Below are 22865 nucleotides of genomic sequence, written 5' to 3' on the forward strand. Positions count from 1 at the left end.
CTACTTTCTTCAATTTAAGTATGAATTTGGCAATAAGGAGTTCATGATCTGAGCCACAGTCAGCTCCCAGTCTTGTTTTTGCTGACTGTATAGAGCTTCTCTATCTTTGACTGCAAAGAATATAATCAGTCTGATTTTGGTATTGACCATCTGATGATGGCCATATGTAGAGTCTTCTCTTGTGTTGTTGGAAGAGGGTGTTTGCTATGACCAGTACAGTCTCTTGGCAAAAGTCTGTCAGCCTTGCCCTGCTTCATTCTGTACTCCAAGGCCTAATTTGCCTATTACTCCAGATATCTTTTGACTTCCCACTTTTGCATTCTAGTCCCCTGTGATGAAAAGTACAGTGCTAGTTCTAGAAGGTCTTGTAGGTCTCCATAGAACCGTTTAACACCAGCTTCTTCAGCATTACTGGTTGGGGCATAGACTTGGATTACTGTGATATTGAATGGCTTGCCTTTGAAATGAACAGAGATCATTCTTTCATTTTTGAGACTGCACCCAAGCACTGCATTTTGGACTCTTTTGTTGACTATGATGGCTACTCCATTTCTTCTAAGGGTTTCTTGCTCAAGTAGTAAGTATAATGGTCATCTGAGTTAAATTCACCCATTCCAGTCCATTTTAGTTCACTGATTCCTAAAATGTCAATGTTCACTCTTGCCATCTCCTGTTTGACCACTTCCAAATGGCCACTTCCAGTTTCCAATCATGGACCTAACTTTCCAGGTTCCTATGCAATATTGCACTTTACAGCATCAGACTTTACCTCCATCACCAGTCACATCCACAACTGGGTGTTGTTTTTGCTTTGGATCCATCTCCTCATTCTTTCTGGAGTTATTTCTCCACTGATCTTCAGTAGCATATTGGGCACCAACTGACCTGGGGAGTTCATCTTTCAGTATCCTATCTTTTTGCCTTTTCGTACTGTTCATGGGGTTCTCAAGGCAAGAATAATGAAGTGGTTTGCCATTCCCTTCTCCCGTGGACCAAATTTTGTCAGAACTCTCCACCATGACCTATCTGTGTTGGGTGTCCCTTCAAGGCATGGTTCATACTTTCATTGAGTTAGACAAGGCTGTGGTCCATGAGATCTGTTTGGTTAGTTTTCTGTGATTGTGGTTTTCATTCTGTCTGCCCTCTGATGGATAAGGTTAAGAGGCTTAGGGGAAGCTTCCTGATGGGAGAGAGTGACTGAAGGGAAGACTGGTTCTTGTTCTGATGGGCAGGGCCATGCTCAGTAAATATTTCATCCAATTTTCTGTTGATGGGCAGAGCTGTGTTCTCTCTCTGTTGTTTGACTTGAGGCCAAACTATGGTGGAGGTAATGAAGATAGTGGCGACCTCCTTCAAAAGGTCCCATGCACGCACTGCTTCACTCAGTGGCCCTGACCCTGCAGCAGGCCACTGCCGACCCAAGCCTCTGCTGGACACTCCTGGACACTCATGGGCAAGTCTGGGTCAGTCTCTTGTGGGGTCGCTTCTCCTTTCTCCTGGGTCCTGGTGCATACAAGCTCTTGTTAATAAAATATCAAAGGGAACATAATAAAGATGTTATATTTTTTTATTGAGAAAATGAAGCCAGGAATGCATAATGTGCTGCTGCTGCTAAGTCGCTTCAGTTGTGTCCGACTCTGTGCGACCCCATAGATGGCAGCCCACCAGGCTCCGCTGTCCCTGGAATTCTCCAGGCAAGACCACTGGAGTGGGTTGCCATTTCTTTCTCCAATGCATGAAAGTTAAAAGTGAAAGTGAAGTCGCTCAGTTGTGTCAGACTCTTGGCGACCCCATGGACCACAGCCTACCAGGGTATGGAACTAAATCAGGTCTCACCATCACTGGGGTGCCTGGGGTTTCTGCATATAACCCCTGGTGACTTGCCCCCTGGCCCCATGCCTGCTCTACTTACTCCAGATGTGGTATGGAGCAGTCCCTCACCCTGGCCCCCACACACCTGTTTCTTCTCTGTCCAGGTGAGCTCACAGGTCAAATAAGGGAACACACACAGAGACTGAGAAGGTCCTGGTATCTACTTTATTGACCTCTCACCTTTGCAATGGACAGACTGACTCAATGATGACTCCTACATTTAAGGAACTTGCTTCACACCTAGGTCATCCAGAGAAGCACTGAGAGTATTTGGACTAAATGAAAATGGCATAATCATGCTAAGTTGTGAATGAAATTTAAGAAAAACAACAGAGTAGGGAGACCTCCCTGGTGGTCCAGTGGCTAGAACTCAGTGCTCCAATGTAAGGGCCCAGGTTTGATCCCTGGTTGAGGAACTAGAAACCTCATGTCCCAACTAAGATCCTTTGCAGTCAAATAAATAAATATTCTTTTAAAAAGTAAAAAAGAACTGAGGAAAATGATGAACACTAATTAGAAGAAAAAGCTAGAGAATACGAGAATGGAACTTGAATGCTCAGTCTGATATTGGCTGGTTGGATCAGAGCTGGTGTTGCACCTGAAAACCTACTCAAGATAGAAAAGGAAGCTGCTGAAGAAAGATTCTCCATCTCCTAGCAGGACCCTGAGTGCCCTGGGTCCTAGGACAGTACTCTCGTGTAATGGATGCAGATGCTTGTGGAAGAAAGCACTGCCTTCCTGCTGCAGATCAAATGCTCCTACACGCCAGAGAACCCCCAGATGACCACGTGGGGAAAAGGAAATTGAAACTCGCTTAACTTAACCTTCAGTCTAATGATTCAAGGGCTCGGAGCCTCAACACATAAGCTCGACAAATGAGCAAGAATCAAACAAACAGTGCATGATAATAGGAATGGACATCAGGCTAATTTTCTCCAGTTTTACCAATGTCAATAGTTAAAGACAGATATAATATTTGATGGTTTAACAATGGCAGAGTCATTACTTAACTGCAGGTAATTTATATGTACCAGTTAAATAGAAAAAAAAATGCTATTACTTTCTTTGATGAAAAATCTCCTTAAGTCAATATTATACCCTTTACAAAGTTAAATAAAAAGATATGAATGTGCCAGGTTCAAAATTGGAATGGGACATTGCTATTCATATAAAGTATACCTGTGATTGTCTTTTCCACCAATTAATAGACACACAAAAATCTTTCTATCTGACACATTGCATACCATCACTGATCCTTAATTTTGATAGTCTGATAGCCACTTAAGACATTATTATCCGAAAACTTGGATTATGACTGTGCAAGAGAAAAAGTCTATCTCCTTAATTCAAATTAAAATCTCAAACACCATTTAGTTGCCTGATATAGTTACGAGTAATATGGTGAATTTTGGTTTTGTTCAGTAGTCTATTATGCTGCTGCTGCTGCTGCTGCAAGTCGCTTCAGTCATGTCTGACTCTGTGCGACCCCATAGACGGCAGCCCGCCAGGCTTCCCCGTCCCTGGGATTCTCCAGGCAAGAACACTGGAGTGGGTTGCCATTTCCTTCTCCAATGCATAAAAGTGAAAGGTGAAAGTGAAGTCGCTCAGTCGTGTCCGACTCTTAGCGACCCCATGGACTGCAGCCTACCAGGGTCCTCTGTCCATGGGATTTTCCAAGCAAGAGTACTGGAGTGGGGTGCCATTGTCTTCTCTGTCTATTATGCTATAGATGGTAATAAATCATGCTTTCAATTAATAAGACAAGAATATTCTATATAACTGCTAAGATTGAATGTAGTGCTAAATGTAAGTGGGTAATATTTCACTCACACACATGTGTATACACCAATGAGAATCAAACCACAAGGAACTTAAGGGCCTTTTGACATGACAAAATATACATCATTTTCGAATACTGAAGGAGTCAAGTCATCATTCTGACATTGGTTTCTATATGGTTTCATAAAGATTTGCTTGTCAAACAAAATGGGAAAGTTTATAGCGACAATAATTTATGTATGAAAAACATATTTTATTGAAAATGCAATCAAATAGTAGACTTGTAAAATAAATGCCTCTGCTTTTTTTATTCATTCGTATTTCCATTTAAATCTCTGTCATGTAACCAATTACCTTCTGGTTGTGAGGAATGTCAAAAATCTTAATTTTAGTCATAATTATTTGGTTCTTCTTGTTAAAGATATTAGTTTTGAAGAAATATGTGCCATCACTAACCATGTAATGGATATCAGTATTCACCTTCTAAGGTCCTAGTTTTAGTGCTGAGGCATGTCAGGACCACAAAACTTCTATCCTGCTTCTCTGGATTGCCACATGCTCCCAATCCCTGATTGGAAGGGAGAATGTGAACTGCAGAGGCAGGGGCATGCCGGTGCAGGGGGTGAGGGTACCTGCCACACTGGCTTTCACGTGTGCTTCGACTCTCACATTTGCTACCCTTGGGCACATCTCTTCACCACGGAGCCATCAGCAAAGCCCACGATACTATATTTTTATTGAGAAAATGAAGCCAGGATTACAAAATGTACAGGCATATAACTAAGTCAGGCCCCACCAGCTCTGGGGCACGTGGTACTCTGTGTGCAGGCCTGGAGACTCCGCCCCCGGGCCCCGCCCCTGCTCCACCAGCACCGGGTGTGGAATGGAGCGGCCTCCACCCCGACCCCCGCAGCGCCTGTTTCCTCTGTGTCCAGGAAAGGCTTTTAAGTATCAGTTTGAGGACATATCACTTTATTTTTAGTAGTAATGCTTTCATAAAAATCAATGTGAGTTTCAACTTCCATTAATTTTTTTCAGAAGCTGTTGAGATATCCACAGTTTTTTAATCCTTCGATTTATTGAAGTCAGGTCTCATTTCCTTCCAAGTTTTCAACCTAAGAACGATATTGCTTTGTGTATGAATATTTAAGAATTAGGTTTTCTAACTCTTTTGCTAGTAGGAAGTTTACATTGTTAACATTTTTCGTTAGAGACAAGTAGGAGTTATGATGTCTGATTCTGTCTTCTTGGTGGTTTCTCAGTGTTTATTACCATTGTTGATAATACAGTCTAGATTTTACAGCCTTGAGCTTATCTCCCATGGTTTATATAAGTACTTGCTGTAATTCTAAATTTTCACATTTTAAAAATATGTATTACTCAAACTTTACATATATACATGTATCTTTTTGTAATTTCTTAGAATTTTTTGAATATGAACCAAAACTCTTTTCCTATTTGAAATACAAGGAATAATTTGGGGGTTTCTCTCCACCCTCCAAATTCCCTAAATTCTACTTTTTATTAGCAGAAACTGTTAGATTCCCTCCCCATCTCTGTCGCACTTCTTTCTCTCTCATTCTAAAGATGCCCTCTTCGGATGTGTGGGCTTCGTCACTCAGTTGTATCCTACTCTTTGTGAGCCCATGGGCTGTAGCTCACCAGGCTCTTCTGTCCATGGGATTCTCAGGCAAGAATACTGGAGTGGATAGCCATTCCCTTTTCCAGAGGATCTTCCCACCTAGGGATGGAACCTGGGTCTCCTGCATTGCAAGCAGATTCTTTACTATATGAGCTACAGGGAAGTTTCAGATTAAACTTTGACTTTTACACCCAAGGTTTCCCTAGTAGCTAAAATTACATTCCCAATGTCTTCCAAGTATATTAATAGAAGTCGTTTTTGTCAATAAATTACCGCAATTGTCAGACCATACATGATTCAAAATAAATGTCTCATATCCAATTTTATAAATACACTTACATAATAAATGACATTTGGAATTGCTAAGACATTTTGTATTGTTTGGTTCACCACAAGGGGGTAGCATTTTTGCACAATTGAGTAAAAAATAAAATTTACAAGTTGATAAATAGAGTAGGAGGTATTATGTGAAAACCAAAAATGGGTCCTTTGATCAATAATTTTGGGAAATGCTGGAGGAAGCAAAGTTAAATAGGATTCTTTGTTGTTCAGTTGCTAAGTTGTGTCTGACTCTTTGCAGCTCCATGGACTGCAGCATACCAGGTTCCTCGGTCCATGGGATTTCCCAGACAAGAATACTGGAGTGGGTTGTCATTTCCTCCTCCAGGGGATCTTTCCGACCCAGGGATCAAACCCGAGCCTCCTTCACTGACAGGCAGATTCTTTACCACTATGCCACCAGGGAAGCCCTTCATCCTACTTTGATGGGTTATAAAACCCTTTGAGCTTCAGATTCTTGTTCTTTCATGATTTTTAATTTTTTTAATGAGTCACCTGTCATAAGAGGAACCAATAAGGAAACAAACACATTCCAAAAGAAGAACAAATGCTAAACTAAGTCAGTAACACGTTCACGGCTTTTCCTCCCAGACTGAGCTCTGGGTGGAGACTGGTTGACTTGAGGGCACCAAACACTTGTCTGCCCACATCAGCGGATTTGAGAGATGCTGTGTCCTCACAGTCAAGTGCCTTAACATGAGGAAGATGCTAGCAGTCCTGGAAAATCCTGGCCCTGTGGTGTTCATACACTGGGCCTCGTCAAATGCCGTCCTCAGAGTTGCGAGAGCATTGTCCCTCCACCCCTGCAGTGGAGGCAGAATTCTAACACGTTCCTAAAATGACTGTGCCCTAGCGTGCATGCCCTGTTAATCTAATGACGTGTGCAAGCGGGGTCCATACATAATATGGATCCCACACCTGCTGTTCTGTCCCATCATTTGGCAAGAGGGATTCTGCAGGTGTGATCAAGGCTGAGTTAATCAAATAGTTAATTTGATTACTATTTGAATTACTCAAAGCGAGATGATCCTGGATTGGGTCTGAACTGCTCACAGAAGCCTTAACGGAGGATGAGCAATGTGAAGTGAGACAGACTCTCTTGCTGGTGTGGAATAGCCAAGTTGTGAGTAGAGGGGGCATGTGGCAAGGACTGAGGGCAGTCCCGGGAGATGTCAGGACTTCCTGGGTGGCAGTCACCTGAAGACAAGGGCACGACTGGGGGGCAGTGGATTCCATCAACACCCGGGAACCAGAGGAGACCCCAAGCTGGATGAGGTCACCACTCCACAGACAACTTGGTTTCGGGGCAGATGCTGAGGAGTCCCACCCAGTGAAGCCCCACCCAGATTCCTGTCCCAGGAGAGCTCTACGTGATACACCTGTGTGTCCTGCGAGGTGGGGTCTGCAGTGATTGGTGGGAATGGACAAGGAACACAACGAGAACACACTTTGTCTCTCACACTGTCACCGAGGACTCCTGTGTGGCTGTGCTCATCTACACCAGAATTCTCCAAAATGCTGTTTTCAAACTCAGATTGTGTCTGCATCTAACTGCCACCACTGGGGTGAGGGAGGTTAGCTGCCCACATGCTGACTGTTAACAGATTTTGAACCGCTAACCAGTGACTCCACTGGGCTAAGTTTCCTCTTTGTTTCCCAGCAGATTTCTCCCTGCTTACAGTGGCGATGTCTCGTTCATCAGCCATCGCCTTCCTGAACGTGAGCCCCTCAGATGGCATAGCGGGAGCAGGTGAAGCCCAGTGTGCCTGCATCTCTGATTCCGCTGTGGTGCACGTGTCTGCCTGTATGAGTCTTGTCTGTGTATGTACTGCTGTGTTTCTACGTAACTGATGTTGCTGCTTTACCTTTTTCATCATTAGCGTTATTTTTGCTGGGAGCATTTCATGGACAGAGGATCTTGATGGGCTATAGTACGTGGAGTTGCAAGGAGTTGGATACAACTGAGCAGCTAACATTTTACATGTATACCCTTTTACCCATTCAAAAATCTTCCCACATATCTTTATCTTTACATGTAGAATGACATGTTTCATGGCACACTGTTATCCATCCTGACAATCTTGCCTTTCATCGTGGTGTCTAGACTGTGTGCATTTAAAAGTTATTGTTGTCATTGGCTTCATATCAACCATCTTGATGTTTATTTGTTTCAGGTGCACTTTGCTTCCATTTTTCTCTTTGGAATAATACGTTTTATTTCCACTGCTGAGATGTTACCTAAACCTCTCTGCAGTGTGTTCTCTGGGGTAGCCCTACTTTTTACAACAGATTCTTTAATTTGTTATGTTTAGTTTCATCTAATATTTCATGATATTATGATCTTATGTATGAGATAAGAACTTTAAAAAATAGCATATTTTGATTTCTTACTCTTGTTTTTTGTGCTCCTGCTGCCATACACTTTACTTTTCAGTGAATATAAAGTCCACAATGCATTTCATTTACTTTTGCCTAAAATATTTGACAATCACTTTAAAGACTGAAAAATTAAAAAAAAATTCTTCATATTTAATTAACATTTTCAGTCCTTTTCATTCTTTTTTTGTGTTGTTTCTGTTTCAACATATTCCAGGTTTTATACAAAAGCATTTTCTTCTACTTGAAGGCTGTTCTGTAGTGCCACTCTCTTGGTGACAAATTCCCTCAACTTTGTTTTCAAAAAATTTTTTTTCTTTTCCTGTTCTTCAAAGGTATTTTCACATGGCAGAGATTTCAATGACAGGTTTTTTCCTCATAGTGCTTTAGAGCTGCTATTTCACTGCCATCAGGCTTCTATTGTTTCTGATACTAACTTTATAAATATTGTTACCTTTGTCCTTCTACACCTGATGGATATTTTTCTTCTAGCTGTGTTTAACTTTTTCTCCTTATTACTGGTTTTCTGAAAATTAACTATAGCATGTCTTTCTATGTTTTCTTTTTCTGTCTTTTAAATTTTGATAAGCTGTGATTTCATAGTTTGCATTGAATTTGGACAATTTTCCACCATTTTATCTCCACACTTTTTCAGCACTTCCTGCTCTCCTGAGACTCCAGTTCCACTTGTCACTGAGACTCCGGTACCACTAGTCCCTGTTCATTTTTAAATCTACTGATCCTCTAAACTTTTCTTTTGGGGTGTCTAATCTGTTGTTAGGGCTTCCCAGGTGGTGCCAGTGGTAAAGAACTCGCCCGCCAATGCAGGAGCCACAGGAGGTTCGGGTTTGATACCTGGGTTGGGAAGATCTCCTGGAGAAGGCAATGGCAACCCACTCCAGTATTCTTGCCTGGAGAATTCCGTGGGCCGAGGAGCCTGGCAGGCTAGAAGTCCGTGGGGTCGCAAAGTCGGACACAACTGAGCACACACACAATTTGTTGTTAAGCCCTTAAAATTCATTTTTTACTTCAAATATTGTGTTTTTTAAATCTCTGAAAGTTTTATTTAAATCTTCAGTTTCTCTTCTCATTTTGTTCATAATTTCCTTTAAAGATTTGAGCATTTAAATAAGTTATTTATTTTTTGTTTCTATTAACTTCTTTTTCTCCAGCTTCTGGGCCATGGTTCCTGCTGCTTGGTATGTCTAGTTGTTTTTGACAGGACATGGGACTTTTTTTTTTTTAAGTTTGAGTCCTTTTTTTGGTGTTGTATTCATTTACAAAGTGTTTAACTTGCTCTGACCTGTTGTTAAGTTACTTGTATATCAGCTGAATGTTTTCAGCCAAGCTATTAAGCTTTTTTTTTTTTCAAAAGGAGAATCTGAAATAGTCTTTAGACCTGGCTAAGCACTACTTCTAAGCACGCACCTTCTGGTTCTTGCTAAAGGGTCCTTGTTTTCAGGGAGGTTTCTCCACACTGGCTGTTGCGAACTGAAATTTTTTTCAGCTTTTTGTGAGCTCTGAAAATTGTTCATCTACTAGAAGCTTGGTTATGTTTCTTTTCTTAAGAGATTTTCTCTTGCCTGGACTTGTAGTTTCCCTCTCCACATTTCCAGACTGGGGTTCAGCCAGGGACTTGTGGGGCTGCCGTGGGGGCTTCTGGAGTTTTCTCTGAAGACCTTCCTTCTGCCCATGACTTTATCTCACAAAATCTGAACACCTCAGGCTCCACAGAATTTCATTTTTATTCCTTCGCTCAAAAAGAATGTCCCCTTCTTAAATCTCTGTCTGTAATTCTGTCTAGACAGAAATCTGTCCTTGGGATTGTTAATTCCTTTTTCTCTGGAAGCAGAGCTCTGCAGTGTATGTGGTCTCAATATCCCAAAACAGTAATTGCATGTAACTAATCTAATTTTCTACTTTTGTGAGATGGCAAGTCAAAACATTTATTCTTCACAGACAGAAATAAATTATTACCTTTTAACTTATTTTCTTCCTGATGTCAAAATAATAAGAGAATATTTATTTCATATTTACTCTCAATAGAGCAATGTTTTGTGTTTTATATGTTTTAAAGTTATTTAATATTATTTTCTCCATTTTTCAAACAAAATGACAAAACTTAGGTAAACAGAACTTAAGTGAATTTTCTCTAGCTCACACATGATAAAAAAGTGGTGTCTAAGGATTTCTTCCAAGGCAATTTGACTCCAGGGACTTCACTCTTTGCCTCTCTGTTTATGTTTATGTAAATTCCTATCCATCCTATTGGGTTAGCAAAAAAAATTGGGTTTTTCCATAAGATGTTATAGAAAAACCCAAAGGAACGTTTTGGACAACCAATATATATATTTAAATCTCATAGCTATTCTTTGAGGTAGTGAAATAGAAGTATTAGCTTTATGATAATTAACAATTAAATTATCAGGCAAAATTTTCCTATTCTTCACCAGTGTATTTAATTTATATTTATAGTTATAGAATATGAAAGAGCTTGGTATTGATTTTCCTTAAATGATAGCATACTTCTCCACTCTCAGATTAATTCTCCAGGACTTTGTAAGTAGGAAATAAAATTGAACTTGATGGGGAAAATTTGAACCTAGTATTTCAAATAGGCTTATGGAATTAGTCCTATAATTATGAAACTTCCAGATAATAAAATAAAATGTTAATGTATAAACCATAATTCAGGACAGACAATAATTCTATAAAATTAAGGCTATTATTGGTCTGTCTGTAAGAGCTTTAATTGGAACTTGTAAAACTTTTCATGGGATCAACAAAACATTCATGCCCTCCAAATTGCATAAGCCACAAAGCCTATATTTCTCCCACCACTCACATAAAAATTAAATTTGCAATATCTGTTTCAATAGGTTTTTAACCAAAATTTTACTAAAGAGAAAAAGACAAACAACAAAAGAAGACCTTGAGATTAGTCACCAATCTCTAATTGTTTCCATCATTTTCTTTCTATTAAAATTGTCTTCATGATTAGTAGAAATGTCCACAGTTATTTAAAAAGAAATAAAAGGGTGTCTGTTGTTGCAGTATGACTTCATGATTGTGTTTATGTAGCAGCTGATGAAGTAGACAGCGGTGAGCTGGTCAATGGTCTCCTTTAAAAAAGCCTTCGTGTGTAACGTGAGCAGATTTCCAAAGTGTAAATTCTCCCACAACCAACAGCTCCCAGTTGCTAACCATCTGGTGAGCCCTTGCCTCTCCTTGGTCAGCCCCAGCTCCAGGACACGAGCACTGACAGGCTTCAAGGAAACTGCTGCTTGTGTGGATGGAGAGATGGAAGGTTAAAGTCCCTTACTCCCCTCATCCCTACAATTGTCCCTGCTTCCATTTGTAGGACCAACACTCACTGGCTGACCTTTCGCTGATGTCTTTGTTCTGTGTAGAACATAAGAAAGTCACAAATAATAAATTACTTTGAACAGTTGAATTGGAAAAATCCTCTGTAAGTTTGGAATATCCACATAACAGCACATGTGATCACAGGTGGTAAATCTCCCACCTGATAAAACATCCCCACTGTTGGCAGGTGGGCAGCCCTGAGACCCCCCTCACTCAAGCACAACCATTCTCAGAAACAAACGTCAGTTAAATATTGATTTTATTTTATTGAAGCACAGTTGATTACAATGCTGTGTTACTTTCTGCTGTATAGCAAAGTCATTCAGTTATATATGTGTGTATATATATACACACACATATACACATTCTTTTTAATATTCTTTTCTGTTATGTTTTAGAGTGGAAAGTGAGCCAGTGATTTCCAATCCATAAGGAAACCTGAAACTAGAGTTTAAGTACATAGGAAGTGCATGCTCAGTTGCTCAGTCGTGTCTGACTCGTGACTCCACAGACTGTAGTCTTCCAGGCTCCTCTGTCCCTGGGGTTTTACAACACAAGTGTATATAAAGTCTGACTCACTGTGACCCCATGGAATGTAACCTGCCAGGCTCCTCTGTCCATGGGATGTTACAGCACAAGTATATATAAACATTTGCACCCTAAGTTCAAGGTCACGTATGAGGATTATTGTTGACAGTTTCCGTGGATCAGCTTGTGGTCTGCACGAATGGCTTCTCCTCTTTATTCTCACTGGACTGTCTGCAGCCCCACAGAATCTATGTCAGCTCCTAAGTTGTACTCTCATCTCTGGTCACCCACCTACCTCCACCCCTCCACACCATCCCCTCCAGACCTCCCCAGAAGGATGTGGGGTGACTTCATGCCTTGACCTCAGTTATCATTTTTAAGCCAATCATTGTAGAAAAGGCCAGAATAATCCAGCCCTGAATTTCCTTTTCAGTTTTTCTGCTAAGTTCTCGGGGGCTTCCCTGGTGGCTCAGACAGAAAAGAATCTCCTTGCAATGCAGGAGACTCAGGTTTGATCCCTGGGTCGGGAAGATCCCCTGGAGGAGGGCGTGGCAACCCACTCCTATATTATTATCTGAAGAATCCCAAGGACAGATGACCCTGGTGGACTTCAGTCCATGAGATTGCAAAGAGGTGGATATGACTGAGTGACTAATACTTTCTAAGTTCTCAGTCATGTAACCTTGTGCTCCACTTAAAAAGAACTACCACTGCCTTAAAAACAAAAGAAAAAGAGAGTTTTCACTGATATTGCTGTACTTTCACCTCTCCCCCTTAACCTTTCCACCCTGTAAAACTCATTTTTCTGTGACAAAGCACCACAATTCACGGAGCATTTCTAAGAGAATGTGGTTGAAATCCTCTATCTAGGTTGCAACTGTGCTCCCTCATCCTTGATCGTTACTGTGCAGGGACAATTCCCCCGTTTAATGAAGTGAGAATCTGGACCCTCCACACAGAACACTGTTTCAGCCTGGGCTGTGTACACTCACATTTTATGCCCATCACCCAGACAGCCTTCTTGATAAATTTGGCTACCTGAGTCAATGATCACTGAATATGCCTGGCTGTTGACATGACTTATATATTTTGCTGTAAAACAATATGTAAAAATGACCCCAAGCAATGAATCCAAGGCTGAGAAGTGGTGATTCATGCTAGAACATGTTCTTTATATCTTCCAGGACTGATGTCTTTGCTTCCTTTTATCTACATTGTGATTCATTCATATGCAATCGTATGCTCCATAAATCTTATTAGGTCTCTGAAGTTCATGCAATGTATCCAATCATGGTCTCCAACTTTAAATATTTTTGCTGTTTGTCCTTATGAAACCAGAATTCAAATTGTCTCTTAAGAACACTTAACTTTGAAGAGGAAAATACTTCTTGTATTATTCAGTTCAGTTCAGTCAGTTCAGTCTCTCAGTCATGTCCGACTCTTTGCAACCCCGTGAATTGCAGCATGCCAGGCCTCCCTGTCCATCACCAGCTCCCGGAGTTCAATCAAACTGACATCCATAGAGTCGGTGATGCCATCTAGCCATCTCATCTTCTGTTGTCCCCTTCTCCTCCTGCTACCAATCCCTCCCAGCATCAGAGTCTTTTCCAATGAATCAACTCTTCGCATGAGGTGCCCAAAGTACTGGAATTTCAGCTTTCACATCATTCCTTCCAAAGAACACCCAGGACTGACGTTAGAATGGACTGGTTGGATCTCCTTGCAGTCCAAGGGACTCTCAAGAGTCTTCTCCAACACCACAGTTCAAAAGCATCAATTTTTCGGTGCTCAGCTTTCTTCACAGTCCAACTCTCACATCCATACATGACTACTGGAAAAACCACAGCCTTGACTAGACAGACCTTTGTTGGCAAAGTAATGTCTCTGCTTTTGAATATGCTATCTAGGTTGGTCATAACCCTCCTTCCAAGGAGTAAGCATCTTTTAATTTCATGGCTGCAGTCACCATCTGCAAGTGATTCTAGAGCCCCCCAAAACAAAGTCTGACACTGTTTCCACTATTTCCCCATCTATTTCCCATGAAGTGATGGGACCGGATGCCATGATCTTCGTTTTCTGAATGTTGAGCTTTAAGCCAACTTTTTCACTCTCTTCTTTCACTTTCATCAAGAGGCTTTTTAGTTCCTCTTCACCTTCTGCCATAAGGGTGGTGTCATCTGCATATCTGAGGTTATTGATATTTCTCCCGGCAGTCTTGATTCCAGCTTGTGATTCTTCCAGCCCATTAGAAGATTATTATTAGAAATATGGTAGCTTTCTTTTATCAGTCTCAAATCTTTTACAAATGAACAACTTTCCTTGCCCACCAAATTTTATGATTTAATTATTTCATAACAGAAAAAATTTAATATTGGCCACTGATACACACACACACAAATTTTTTAGTATAAATTTAAGGTCACTTCCTATACTAATCTTAAGTGATAGTTGAATTGTTTCATAATGTATATTTATTATTTGTTTCTGGGGAAATTACAATTCCAATTTTACCATTTTGAGAGCAGGAAGATGCTTTTGGGTAGATAGTGCAAATGTCTAACTATCAAGGAAGGAACACTGATAAATGCATCAGAACTGAGAGCAAATCCAATGTCCTTCATTAATTTTAGAAATAAATACAGAAAGTCAAAATTACAAGGTAATTTAAAACTGCAAGGTAGAAAGTCAGGATGAGAGAATGCACTTCATTTAAACAGACAAAAATCACAATATGGTTCAAGGACACCAGAGGCTCACAAGACATTATGAAAAGAGGACCTGTGAGCACGCTACTTTGTTCAATCACCTGGTGTTAGCTCCTAGATTACTTTCTGTGACATGAACAGGCTTCGTAGTTTTAAATAGAATGCATTCATGGCCTCTGATGAGGGTGTTGGATGCATCCTCTGTTTCAAATGCATTTTAAATGATCAAAGTGAAGTTCTTCCCCCTCTGACTGGTAGGACTTCACCTGCCGTCAGTCAGGTGACTCTGATATCTCTGTACAAGTCACCTGAGTTCCTCCACTGTTTTCACTTCGGTTGAGCTGCTCTGTTATGGCTCCTGCACATTCACTGCAATTTATCTTTCTCTCTTCACCCAGAGATTGTAAGCTTAAGGACTGGACTTCAATTTGTAGGACAAAAACAAAACGAATCTGGCTCCTTGTTGCTACCATGCTGGTGCTGTGCTCTCAGCAACTGTGTGATGAGGGAGCCGACCAGGAAGTACCCTGTGGCTTTGCTTGAAACAAAGGCCAGACTGAATGCTGCAAAGGTCACTCGTGGGCAACACTGGACTTAGCACTGGAAGTGAAAACGACATACATTAGCTGCTAGAATCCCCGAATACAGAGTCCCAGTCACACTTGGAATGCCAGGCTAACATTTATACCCTAACGGTATTAGATATTTTCTAAAAAAAAAAAAAAAAGTCACTTCTGGTTTTTGTTAAGCTGCGTAGAATGAAAAAGCACAGCGCTAGAGAGGGTGTGAGAAAAGCCACTAGAAAGCAAGATGAGCAAAGCATGTTCCCTCCGGTTACAGCAGTTAGAGGCATGAAAAGCTGAAATAAAGTGAGCCCCCTGCCCACCTGAGAGTTTCTTGACACTAAGGAGTTACAAAGAACGCTTCCTTTCTTTTGCAATAAAATGATAAATAATGACTTCTGAAATTAAATGTGAGAACATGCTGGAAGACACAGTTGGTTTTTCCAGAGAAATGTATCAGTAAGAATGCTTTACACAAGAACATTAGTGGCAAGTATAGACCAAGATACCAAAATTCAGGCAGCATGAAAGATCAAAGGGAGAGTTAGAACCAGTCGGCCCAAATTTCTGAACAACTGAACAAGAACCATTTCAAGGGCTATAAAATCTGAAAAGAAGATAGAAAGTGGTGGGGAGTACAAATTGAAGGTCCTGTTTCAAGTGTTTCTTTGGAGAAAAATATATTCCGTACTCACCCCAGGGCAAGATTAGGGGTTCTGTTTTTCTCACTTTAAATCTAGAGGGACTACAAGTGGCTCAGCCCTGCATTTGGGGATGCAGTGGACTGGGGTCTGACCCACACATGATGGATCCAAGACATGGGAGATGAGCATTTCCTCCAACAGAAGACGAGAGACATGGATTACTTGGGATCCTTTTATATTCAGAAGTCGGAGGCCAGGAGGGCACAGGCTATGTGGTGGGAGGGACAGAGCCCATGGAGAGCGTTAGTTGGTGAAGGTTTGGAAAGGGGCTAAGGAGGGTGATGGGAATTGTGATGGAGGGGAAAGTGGCTCCAGAGGATAGAATTCAGCTCCATCAAGGGAGCTTCAGGAAGAAAGCAGAAAAGCCGCTCTTGTACCCATGAGGGATCTTCAGTTTTACTGTTTGCGGGCTGGGAGCAGAGGGCGTTGTCTCGTGATAGAATCAGTCAGAACAGAACATTCCTCGCCCTCTACCTGAAGTGAACGGTCCATTAGGGGTGGAGGTGCATGAGAATAAGGGAAGGAGTGAGCAGTCAGGCGTTCCCACCCACCGCACGCCCCAGGATGGAAGAGGGGCATCTACGGAGACTGTGCTTGTACCTCAAAGTTACAACAGGGCTTTTACCACTCGAGAGCGAGCAGGAAAGTAATTTATGCCACGCCCTGGAGCAGGTTAACTAAAGACAAAAAATAAAATTAGCTTCTAACTACATTCCTCAAGTTGTGCTTGTGTCTTATAGCAGGCACCATGAGCTTTAGTGGTTAACTAATTAAGTGATTGTTTAAGTAGCATTCAGTAATTTCATATGAGATGTTTTGTATCACACAGGCCATTGTGATTCAATTAGTCATGTGATTTTGCAATACAGATTAAATCCAGATGAGCACAAGCATTTGACAAAGCATGAGTGTGTTCGTTGGTCTCTAACTTGGTTCTTTTAACTCGGAGCTCAGGAGCCTGAGTGAGAATGCTGCCCTCTGAGACTGCCTCCTACTGTGCTGTCTTCTCTGGACTCCATAGGTGAGAGGGAGAGGAAAATTTTTTCTTGTTTTCCTCAAATAATTAAAGCTGAAATATAGTTTATGTAAGTGAAATTCAGGAATTCTAGATGTGTAGTTTGTTTTGACAAATGCAAGCAAAGAAGAAACTAATCTGATCCTGGCTATGTATACCAGCCCATTTTGCCCCATATCATTCAGTTTTTGGATTTGTGGTTTTCCTCACCAATTTCTCCCATAATTCCTTGTATTTGCATCTGCAAGCAAAGTAATTAGCAATTAGCTAATTAGCAAGTGTGTGCCATCTTAATATACTGGACACTATTTACTTGTCAACATTGGTGCAGGTATTAGATATGGCCAGCCTATCTGTTTCTCTCTGACTCTGTCGAGAATGTTAGTGGTGTATGTCAAATTGAAATCTCGCTGCTTTATTACAGCAGAAACTTCTTTATTAGAATTGAAGTACAAACAAGTTTTCTTCCATTAGGCAAAAATGTCAGGGTTACAACAAATTCTGCTTGGTGAAAACTGTAACAAGTCTAATTTATTTTAAGTCAGCATTCACTTGGCACTCTTTAATAATGAATATTTAATTATTGATAGACTATTAATTATTTTTGAGAAGGCCTGAAGTAGATGGTGCATGGGACCTAAGTTGCTTCAGTCAAGGCAGACTCTTTGCGACCCTACGGACTGTAGTCTTCCATGCTCCTCTGTCCATGGGATTCTTCAGGCAAGAATACTGCAGTGATGTTGCCATTTCCTCCTCTAAGGGATCTTCCTGACCCAGGGATCAAACCTGAGTCTCTTATGTCTCCTGCATTGGCAGGTGGATTCTTTACCACTAGTGCCACCTGGGAAGCTTTATAAAGACCCAGAAAAATTTAAGCAGACCCTACTCGTTTAAATACATAATGTTGGTCTGTTTCATTTTATTTTTTTCCTACATCTTGCCCAGGGAAGAAGAGCTGTCGGGATGGAGTAGGAGCAGATGTTCTTGGTGGAAGGGACCTGATTACACTTGGGTGAATAGTAACAGGTGGATTAAGCAACAACCCCCATGGGAAGGAGCAGATCCTAAAGTGATGGGATAGAGTCCAACAGTAGAGAAGACAGCAAGGTGACTGTTGTTTATGAGGTTCTAACTGCTGAATCCCAAGCACATAAAGTAATTTGGAATACAGAGTGTGTGTAAACAATAATGTATTTCTATTTTCATTTCCATCACAGTAGTGTTTCTTCACAGTTTTCTTCCCAAAAGGTCAGGTATTTTAAAGCTTCTTTTAGTAAAACAGGAGTGAGTGAGGAGTGGGTAAGGCACATTTTCCTGATGGTGGTAGATGAAATTATTATAAGAGATGGCACAGGGTATAGAAAATCAACATAGAATTCCAGTAGATGCCTTCCCCCTGAAATAAAGGAAATGAATGATTGAAGAATATGCTCAATTAAATTCCTTGAAAGGAACAAAAGTAATAAATCAGATCACACAAACTCTTCTCTGAGGATAAATGGATAAGAACACAGCCTGTAGGATCCCACTAAGACAAAGTTGAATACGTGTGTGATTGTTTGGGAGATGAGTTATTAATTTATGGAGCAGAAAAGTTTGCTGATGGGTAATGGTTGTGTGAAAAACCCTCTGTGATCCTAGAATGTTTTCTATCTTAGAACATTACACCTGTGTAGCTAGGTAATGATTATGAAGTGTATTTGTACACAAAATTAATCAAGCATACTGTGTGTACATTGCTCTAAGTATGTTAGAGTATAATACATATTTTTAAAAGGGTATAGAGACATAACAAATGCTGTATTTTCCATACACAAAAACAAGGGAAATGTGTTATCTCACATTTTACACAAAATCGGAGACTTAAACTTGAAACTCAAAGCTTTAAATAGTTAGAAGAAAATGTATAAAATCCTCTGTATAATCTCAAGGGAAAGAGGCTGTATTATGCTACAAAATGGCAAAATATATTTGAAATACTTTGCAATCAATTAATATTCAGAATATATACAATTCCTAAAAACAAAGAAAAGTAACCACTGTTAAAATGGGTGATAAACACTTTTCAGCAAAAGAAATAACATGGTCATATAAACATATGAAGACCTTAATTTTATCCAGGCAAGTGAAGTTATAAACAGTGTGACATTATTTTATGACCAATATTTTGGCAAAAATTAGAAAGTATGATAGGAGTGTTAAGTATAAAAACCAGTTTAGATAACAATTTGGGCTACTTTTACAGCATGTTAAAAAATGTTCCTCAGACTATTCTTTGTAAACACCAAGAATGGAGAAGTCAATATAAATTGCTAGTCCAATGTATAATTTACGATATAATTTACGATACTGTTGCCAAAAGGAATTGTAAAGAGAAATAAACATTGCAGAGAAGAAAAGTAAACAAAGTACAGTTGCAGAATAACCATACAGGTAATTAAGCATCATGGTATTTAAACAAAAATGAAAGCTACAGAAAGTTACATCCAATATGACATTATTTATTTAATGCTCAAATACAAGCTAAAGTGAAACATGTATGCTTTGGAAGATATACATAGATGATTGAGATGTTTTTGAACAAGGCAAGGAGATGATAAACATAAAATCAAGACAGGGTACCTCGCAAGAAAATAATGAAACCTGAAGTGGAGAAGACATAGGTAGATAGAACCCTTCTAATTCTTCAATTGATAGTGAGTTAATACAGGCTTTTTTCATTTTAGATACATGATGATGGATAGATAGATAGACAGGTGATAGAAAAAATATTATCCACATCTATCTTTCTATTACACACTGTGAGTGTGTACCTGTGTATGTGTTCTGTGTATACAGGCTTCCAAGTGGCTCAGTGGTAAAGAATCCACCTGCCAGTGTAGACTAGGCTTTGATCTCTGGGTTGGGAAGATCCTCTGGAGAAGACAATGGCAATCCAGTCCAGTATTCTTGCCTGGAGAATCCCATGGACAGAGGAGTCTGGCAGGCTACAGCCCATGGGGATCACAAAGAATCAGACATGACTTAGTGACTAAAGAGAAATTACACAATTCTGAAGAAGTATGTGTATATGTTATAAAGGAAAATATCATGTATAAAAATTGTTTCTATGTATCAACTTGGCAAAATGACTTCTGAGAAGATTTCTTCCTAATCAGATTGCCTTTTTAAAAAGAGGAGAGACATCTGGAAGCACTGAACAAGAGCAGGGAACCAGAGTTTTGTGGTAAAGCACTATTTCACTGTGAAGGGAGAGGTTTATCATGAGAATGGACCAGGCTCAATTTCACACACTGGCTTCATTTTATTTTCCTTTTCTGGTCAGAGAGAGGAAAAGCCTAAGAGCAGACCCTGGCAGGATGCTTCCTCCAGTCTGTTAGTTTCCCCTGCAGCTTGCGGGACGTATAGGGGTCCTAGGTGAGCAGGAGCAAGGGCTCAGGTGCACTGGAAGAGACTACCTGCTGGAAAGGCTGGGGCTTTGGGGTTTGCAGCGGGGGTGAAGCCAGCTCATAGACAGCAGTGGTTCCAAGGTCTAAGAAAATACAAGGCAGCTTGAGGCCATCATCCTTCAAGCTCCTAAAGCACGGGGGCTTCTCACTGCTGAAGGACAGGCAGCCTGGCACTCATGGTCCTGGAGTAAGAAGCTGCAGTAAAATTTTAACCAGGCTGAAGATATCCTGTGGGCTTAATTTTAATTTTAAAATGGAATTGACACAAATTTGCATTTGCCGATTTTCATGTCTTTTATGACTCTGGCTTGGGTCATCAAGTAAGAAATTTCCTCTGAAATTCTAAAGAACTTTGTGTTATATATTATATAGTATGAAGAAACAGGCAGACTATTAAAACTCATTTAGAATTGGCTATATATTTTGTGAAAGGTTATAGAAGTGCTAATGCTCTGGAATGACTGGTACAGCCCACAGAAATGTCACTCTGTGTCGGAAAATGTGAACTGAGTCCTCAGTTTCCTGGATGTGTTCAGGGGTTCACCCACCCTAAGTGAGAGTGGTTTTTCTACCTTGCCATTTACCACATGATTTTTCTCTGTTCAAATTACTTATCTGAGGATCCAGGCAGCTCAGGTACTGTTGTTCACTCATGTCTGACTCTTCGTGACCCCATGGACTGCGGCACACCAGGCTTCCCTGTTCTTCCCTATGGACAGAGCAGCTCGGGTGTAAGGAGAATAAACAGACAGTCCTGGACTTTCCAGAGAAATGACATCAGCATTCAGTCATTCATTCGTTCAGTGTAATCATTCAGGCCTTTACAAACTATATGGCATGTGCTGGTGGCTCAGATGGTAAAGAATTCACCTGCTAATGAAGGAGACTTAGGACACCCAGGTTCGATCCCTGGGTCAGGAAGATCCTCTGAAGAAAGGCCAACCCACTTTAGTATTCTTGGCTGGGAAATCCCATGGACAGAGGAGCCTGGCAGGCTACAGTCCATGGGGTTGCAAAGAGTCGGACACAGCTGAACAACTAACTTTCACTTTCATTAGAATGAGATTTAACAAGATCAAGTAAGAAAAAGAAGAAAACATCTATTTCTAATAGTGTCTCAGAGGAAAAGATATGAGGTGTCGGAAAACAGTGACCCATGAGCAAGCTTTCTGGGTACCGTGCTGCATATGTGCTGAGGGGGGAGGGCAGAGGCCGGGCTCCCTGGGGGACAGAAGCCCAAGAGCTGGACCAGGGGCTTGGGCTGCTTCACCTACATCGTGAGGAAATACACACTCCACAAAACCAGAGGCTGGAAAGGATGGCCAATGTCGGGGGATGGGCTGTCTACCCAAATATAAGCTTTTAGGACAGGAAAAGATATGGAGGGTGAAACAAGGGGACCCACGGTGGAAGATTTGAGAACTTTTGTGAGTGTGTGTGTGTGTGTGTGTGTGTGTGTGTATGCGCGCACACATGTGTAGGAACCACCAGGTACCCACCTGTGCCAGAATAAAGGAAACGTTTGACAAATGGTCTATCAGCCTGGAGCCACTCTGGAACCTTCTGGAGATAGCCCTCAGCACTGATGACTCGTTCCTAGAGGACCAGGGCAGAGATCAGGTGGACTAATTACCCACTGTCCCTTAGGTGCCCTTGTTGAGTTGACAGAAGCAAACATCGCTGGAAGGTGAATCTGTACAAGAAGTAAACCACCTGCACGTCCGTGACCTCACCCTTAGGACTGTTCTCAGAATCAAACACCAGCCCAGCACTCCCTCCAGAAGAAAACTAAATAACAGAGAAAACACATCCAAAAAATAATAAATTCATCAAATAGAAACAGTAAATCAAAATCTAGATAGGATGCAGCAGTAACACATGTGGCTGTGGTCTTTGATAACATCACACACACACAGAACTAGGAATTTACTTTTTCATTAATTTCAGCATTTTTAGGCACACCTGATGTCATGTAAGGATCATTGCCCCATATTTTGTTATTATGGAGAAAGTGGTGAGTCTTTTGAATTGCTAAACAAAATAGATTCCCATGCAGAAACTAGATAAATTAGGATTGCTTAATGTACTTTCAAGTAGGGAAAGTTTGTTCTTGATTTTATAGCAATATGATGTGCAAAACAATTAATTACAATAAAACTTTTTTTCTCCAACTTTCAAAAGAACAAAACAAGGTCGGGCTATTCTCAGCTTTATCACCATGGGTTGCTGTGTTAATCCAATTGGACCAGGGTGTGTGCGGACGTAGATAACACTCTGAAGAGCAATGGCTGAATACAGCAAGGGCACTCTTCTGATTCAAGCAATGGTCTGGGTGGGTCAGAGAAGTTGTCCCCTGCAGGGGACTGTTGATGCTTCTTTTCTGCAAACCTTCATCTCAGAGGGTTCTGGTCCCATTGCACAGACCTGCGGCAGAACACATGTGGTGCACACCCACCTCTAACAGCCTGTTCTGAAGGAAACACACACCTCATTGCTCACAGCCTACGGTCTAAGGCCTGAACCTAAA

General features: G+C 40.9%; 1 long non-coding RNA gene across 2 annotated transcripts; it reads left to right on the plus strand.

Moving 5' to 3' along the window:
* Nucleotides 1-6643: 6643 nt before the first annotated feature.
* On the plus strand, nucleotides 6644-22460 carry LOC129627207 (uncharacterized). Of its 2 annotated transcripts, none has more exons than XR_008702479.1 (4): nucleotides 6644-6755; nucleotides 7296-7453; nucleotides 16829-16895; nucleotides 21986-22460. It is a non-coding gene; the product is annotated as an uncharacterized LOC129627207 (long non-coding RNA). The 2 variants fall into 2 exon arrangements; XR_008702478.1 differs by having other exon boundaries at nucleotides 6672-7197.
* Nucleotides 22461-22865: the final 405 nt, after the last annotated feature.

This window comes from Bubalus kerabau, chromosome 14 (assembly GCF_029407905.1).
Source record: "Bubalus kerabau isolate K-KA32 ecotype Philippines breed swamp buffalo chromosome 14, PCC_UOA_SB_1v2, whole genome shotgun sequence".
Lineage (NCBI taxonomy): Eukaryota > Metazoa > Chordata > Mammalia > Artiodactyla > Bovidae > Bubalus > Bubalus kerabau.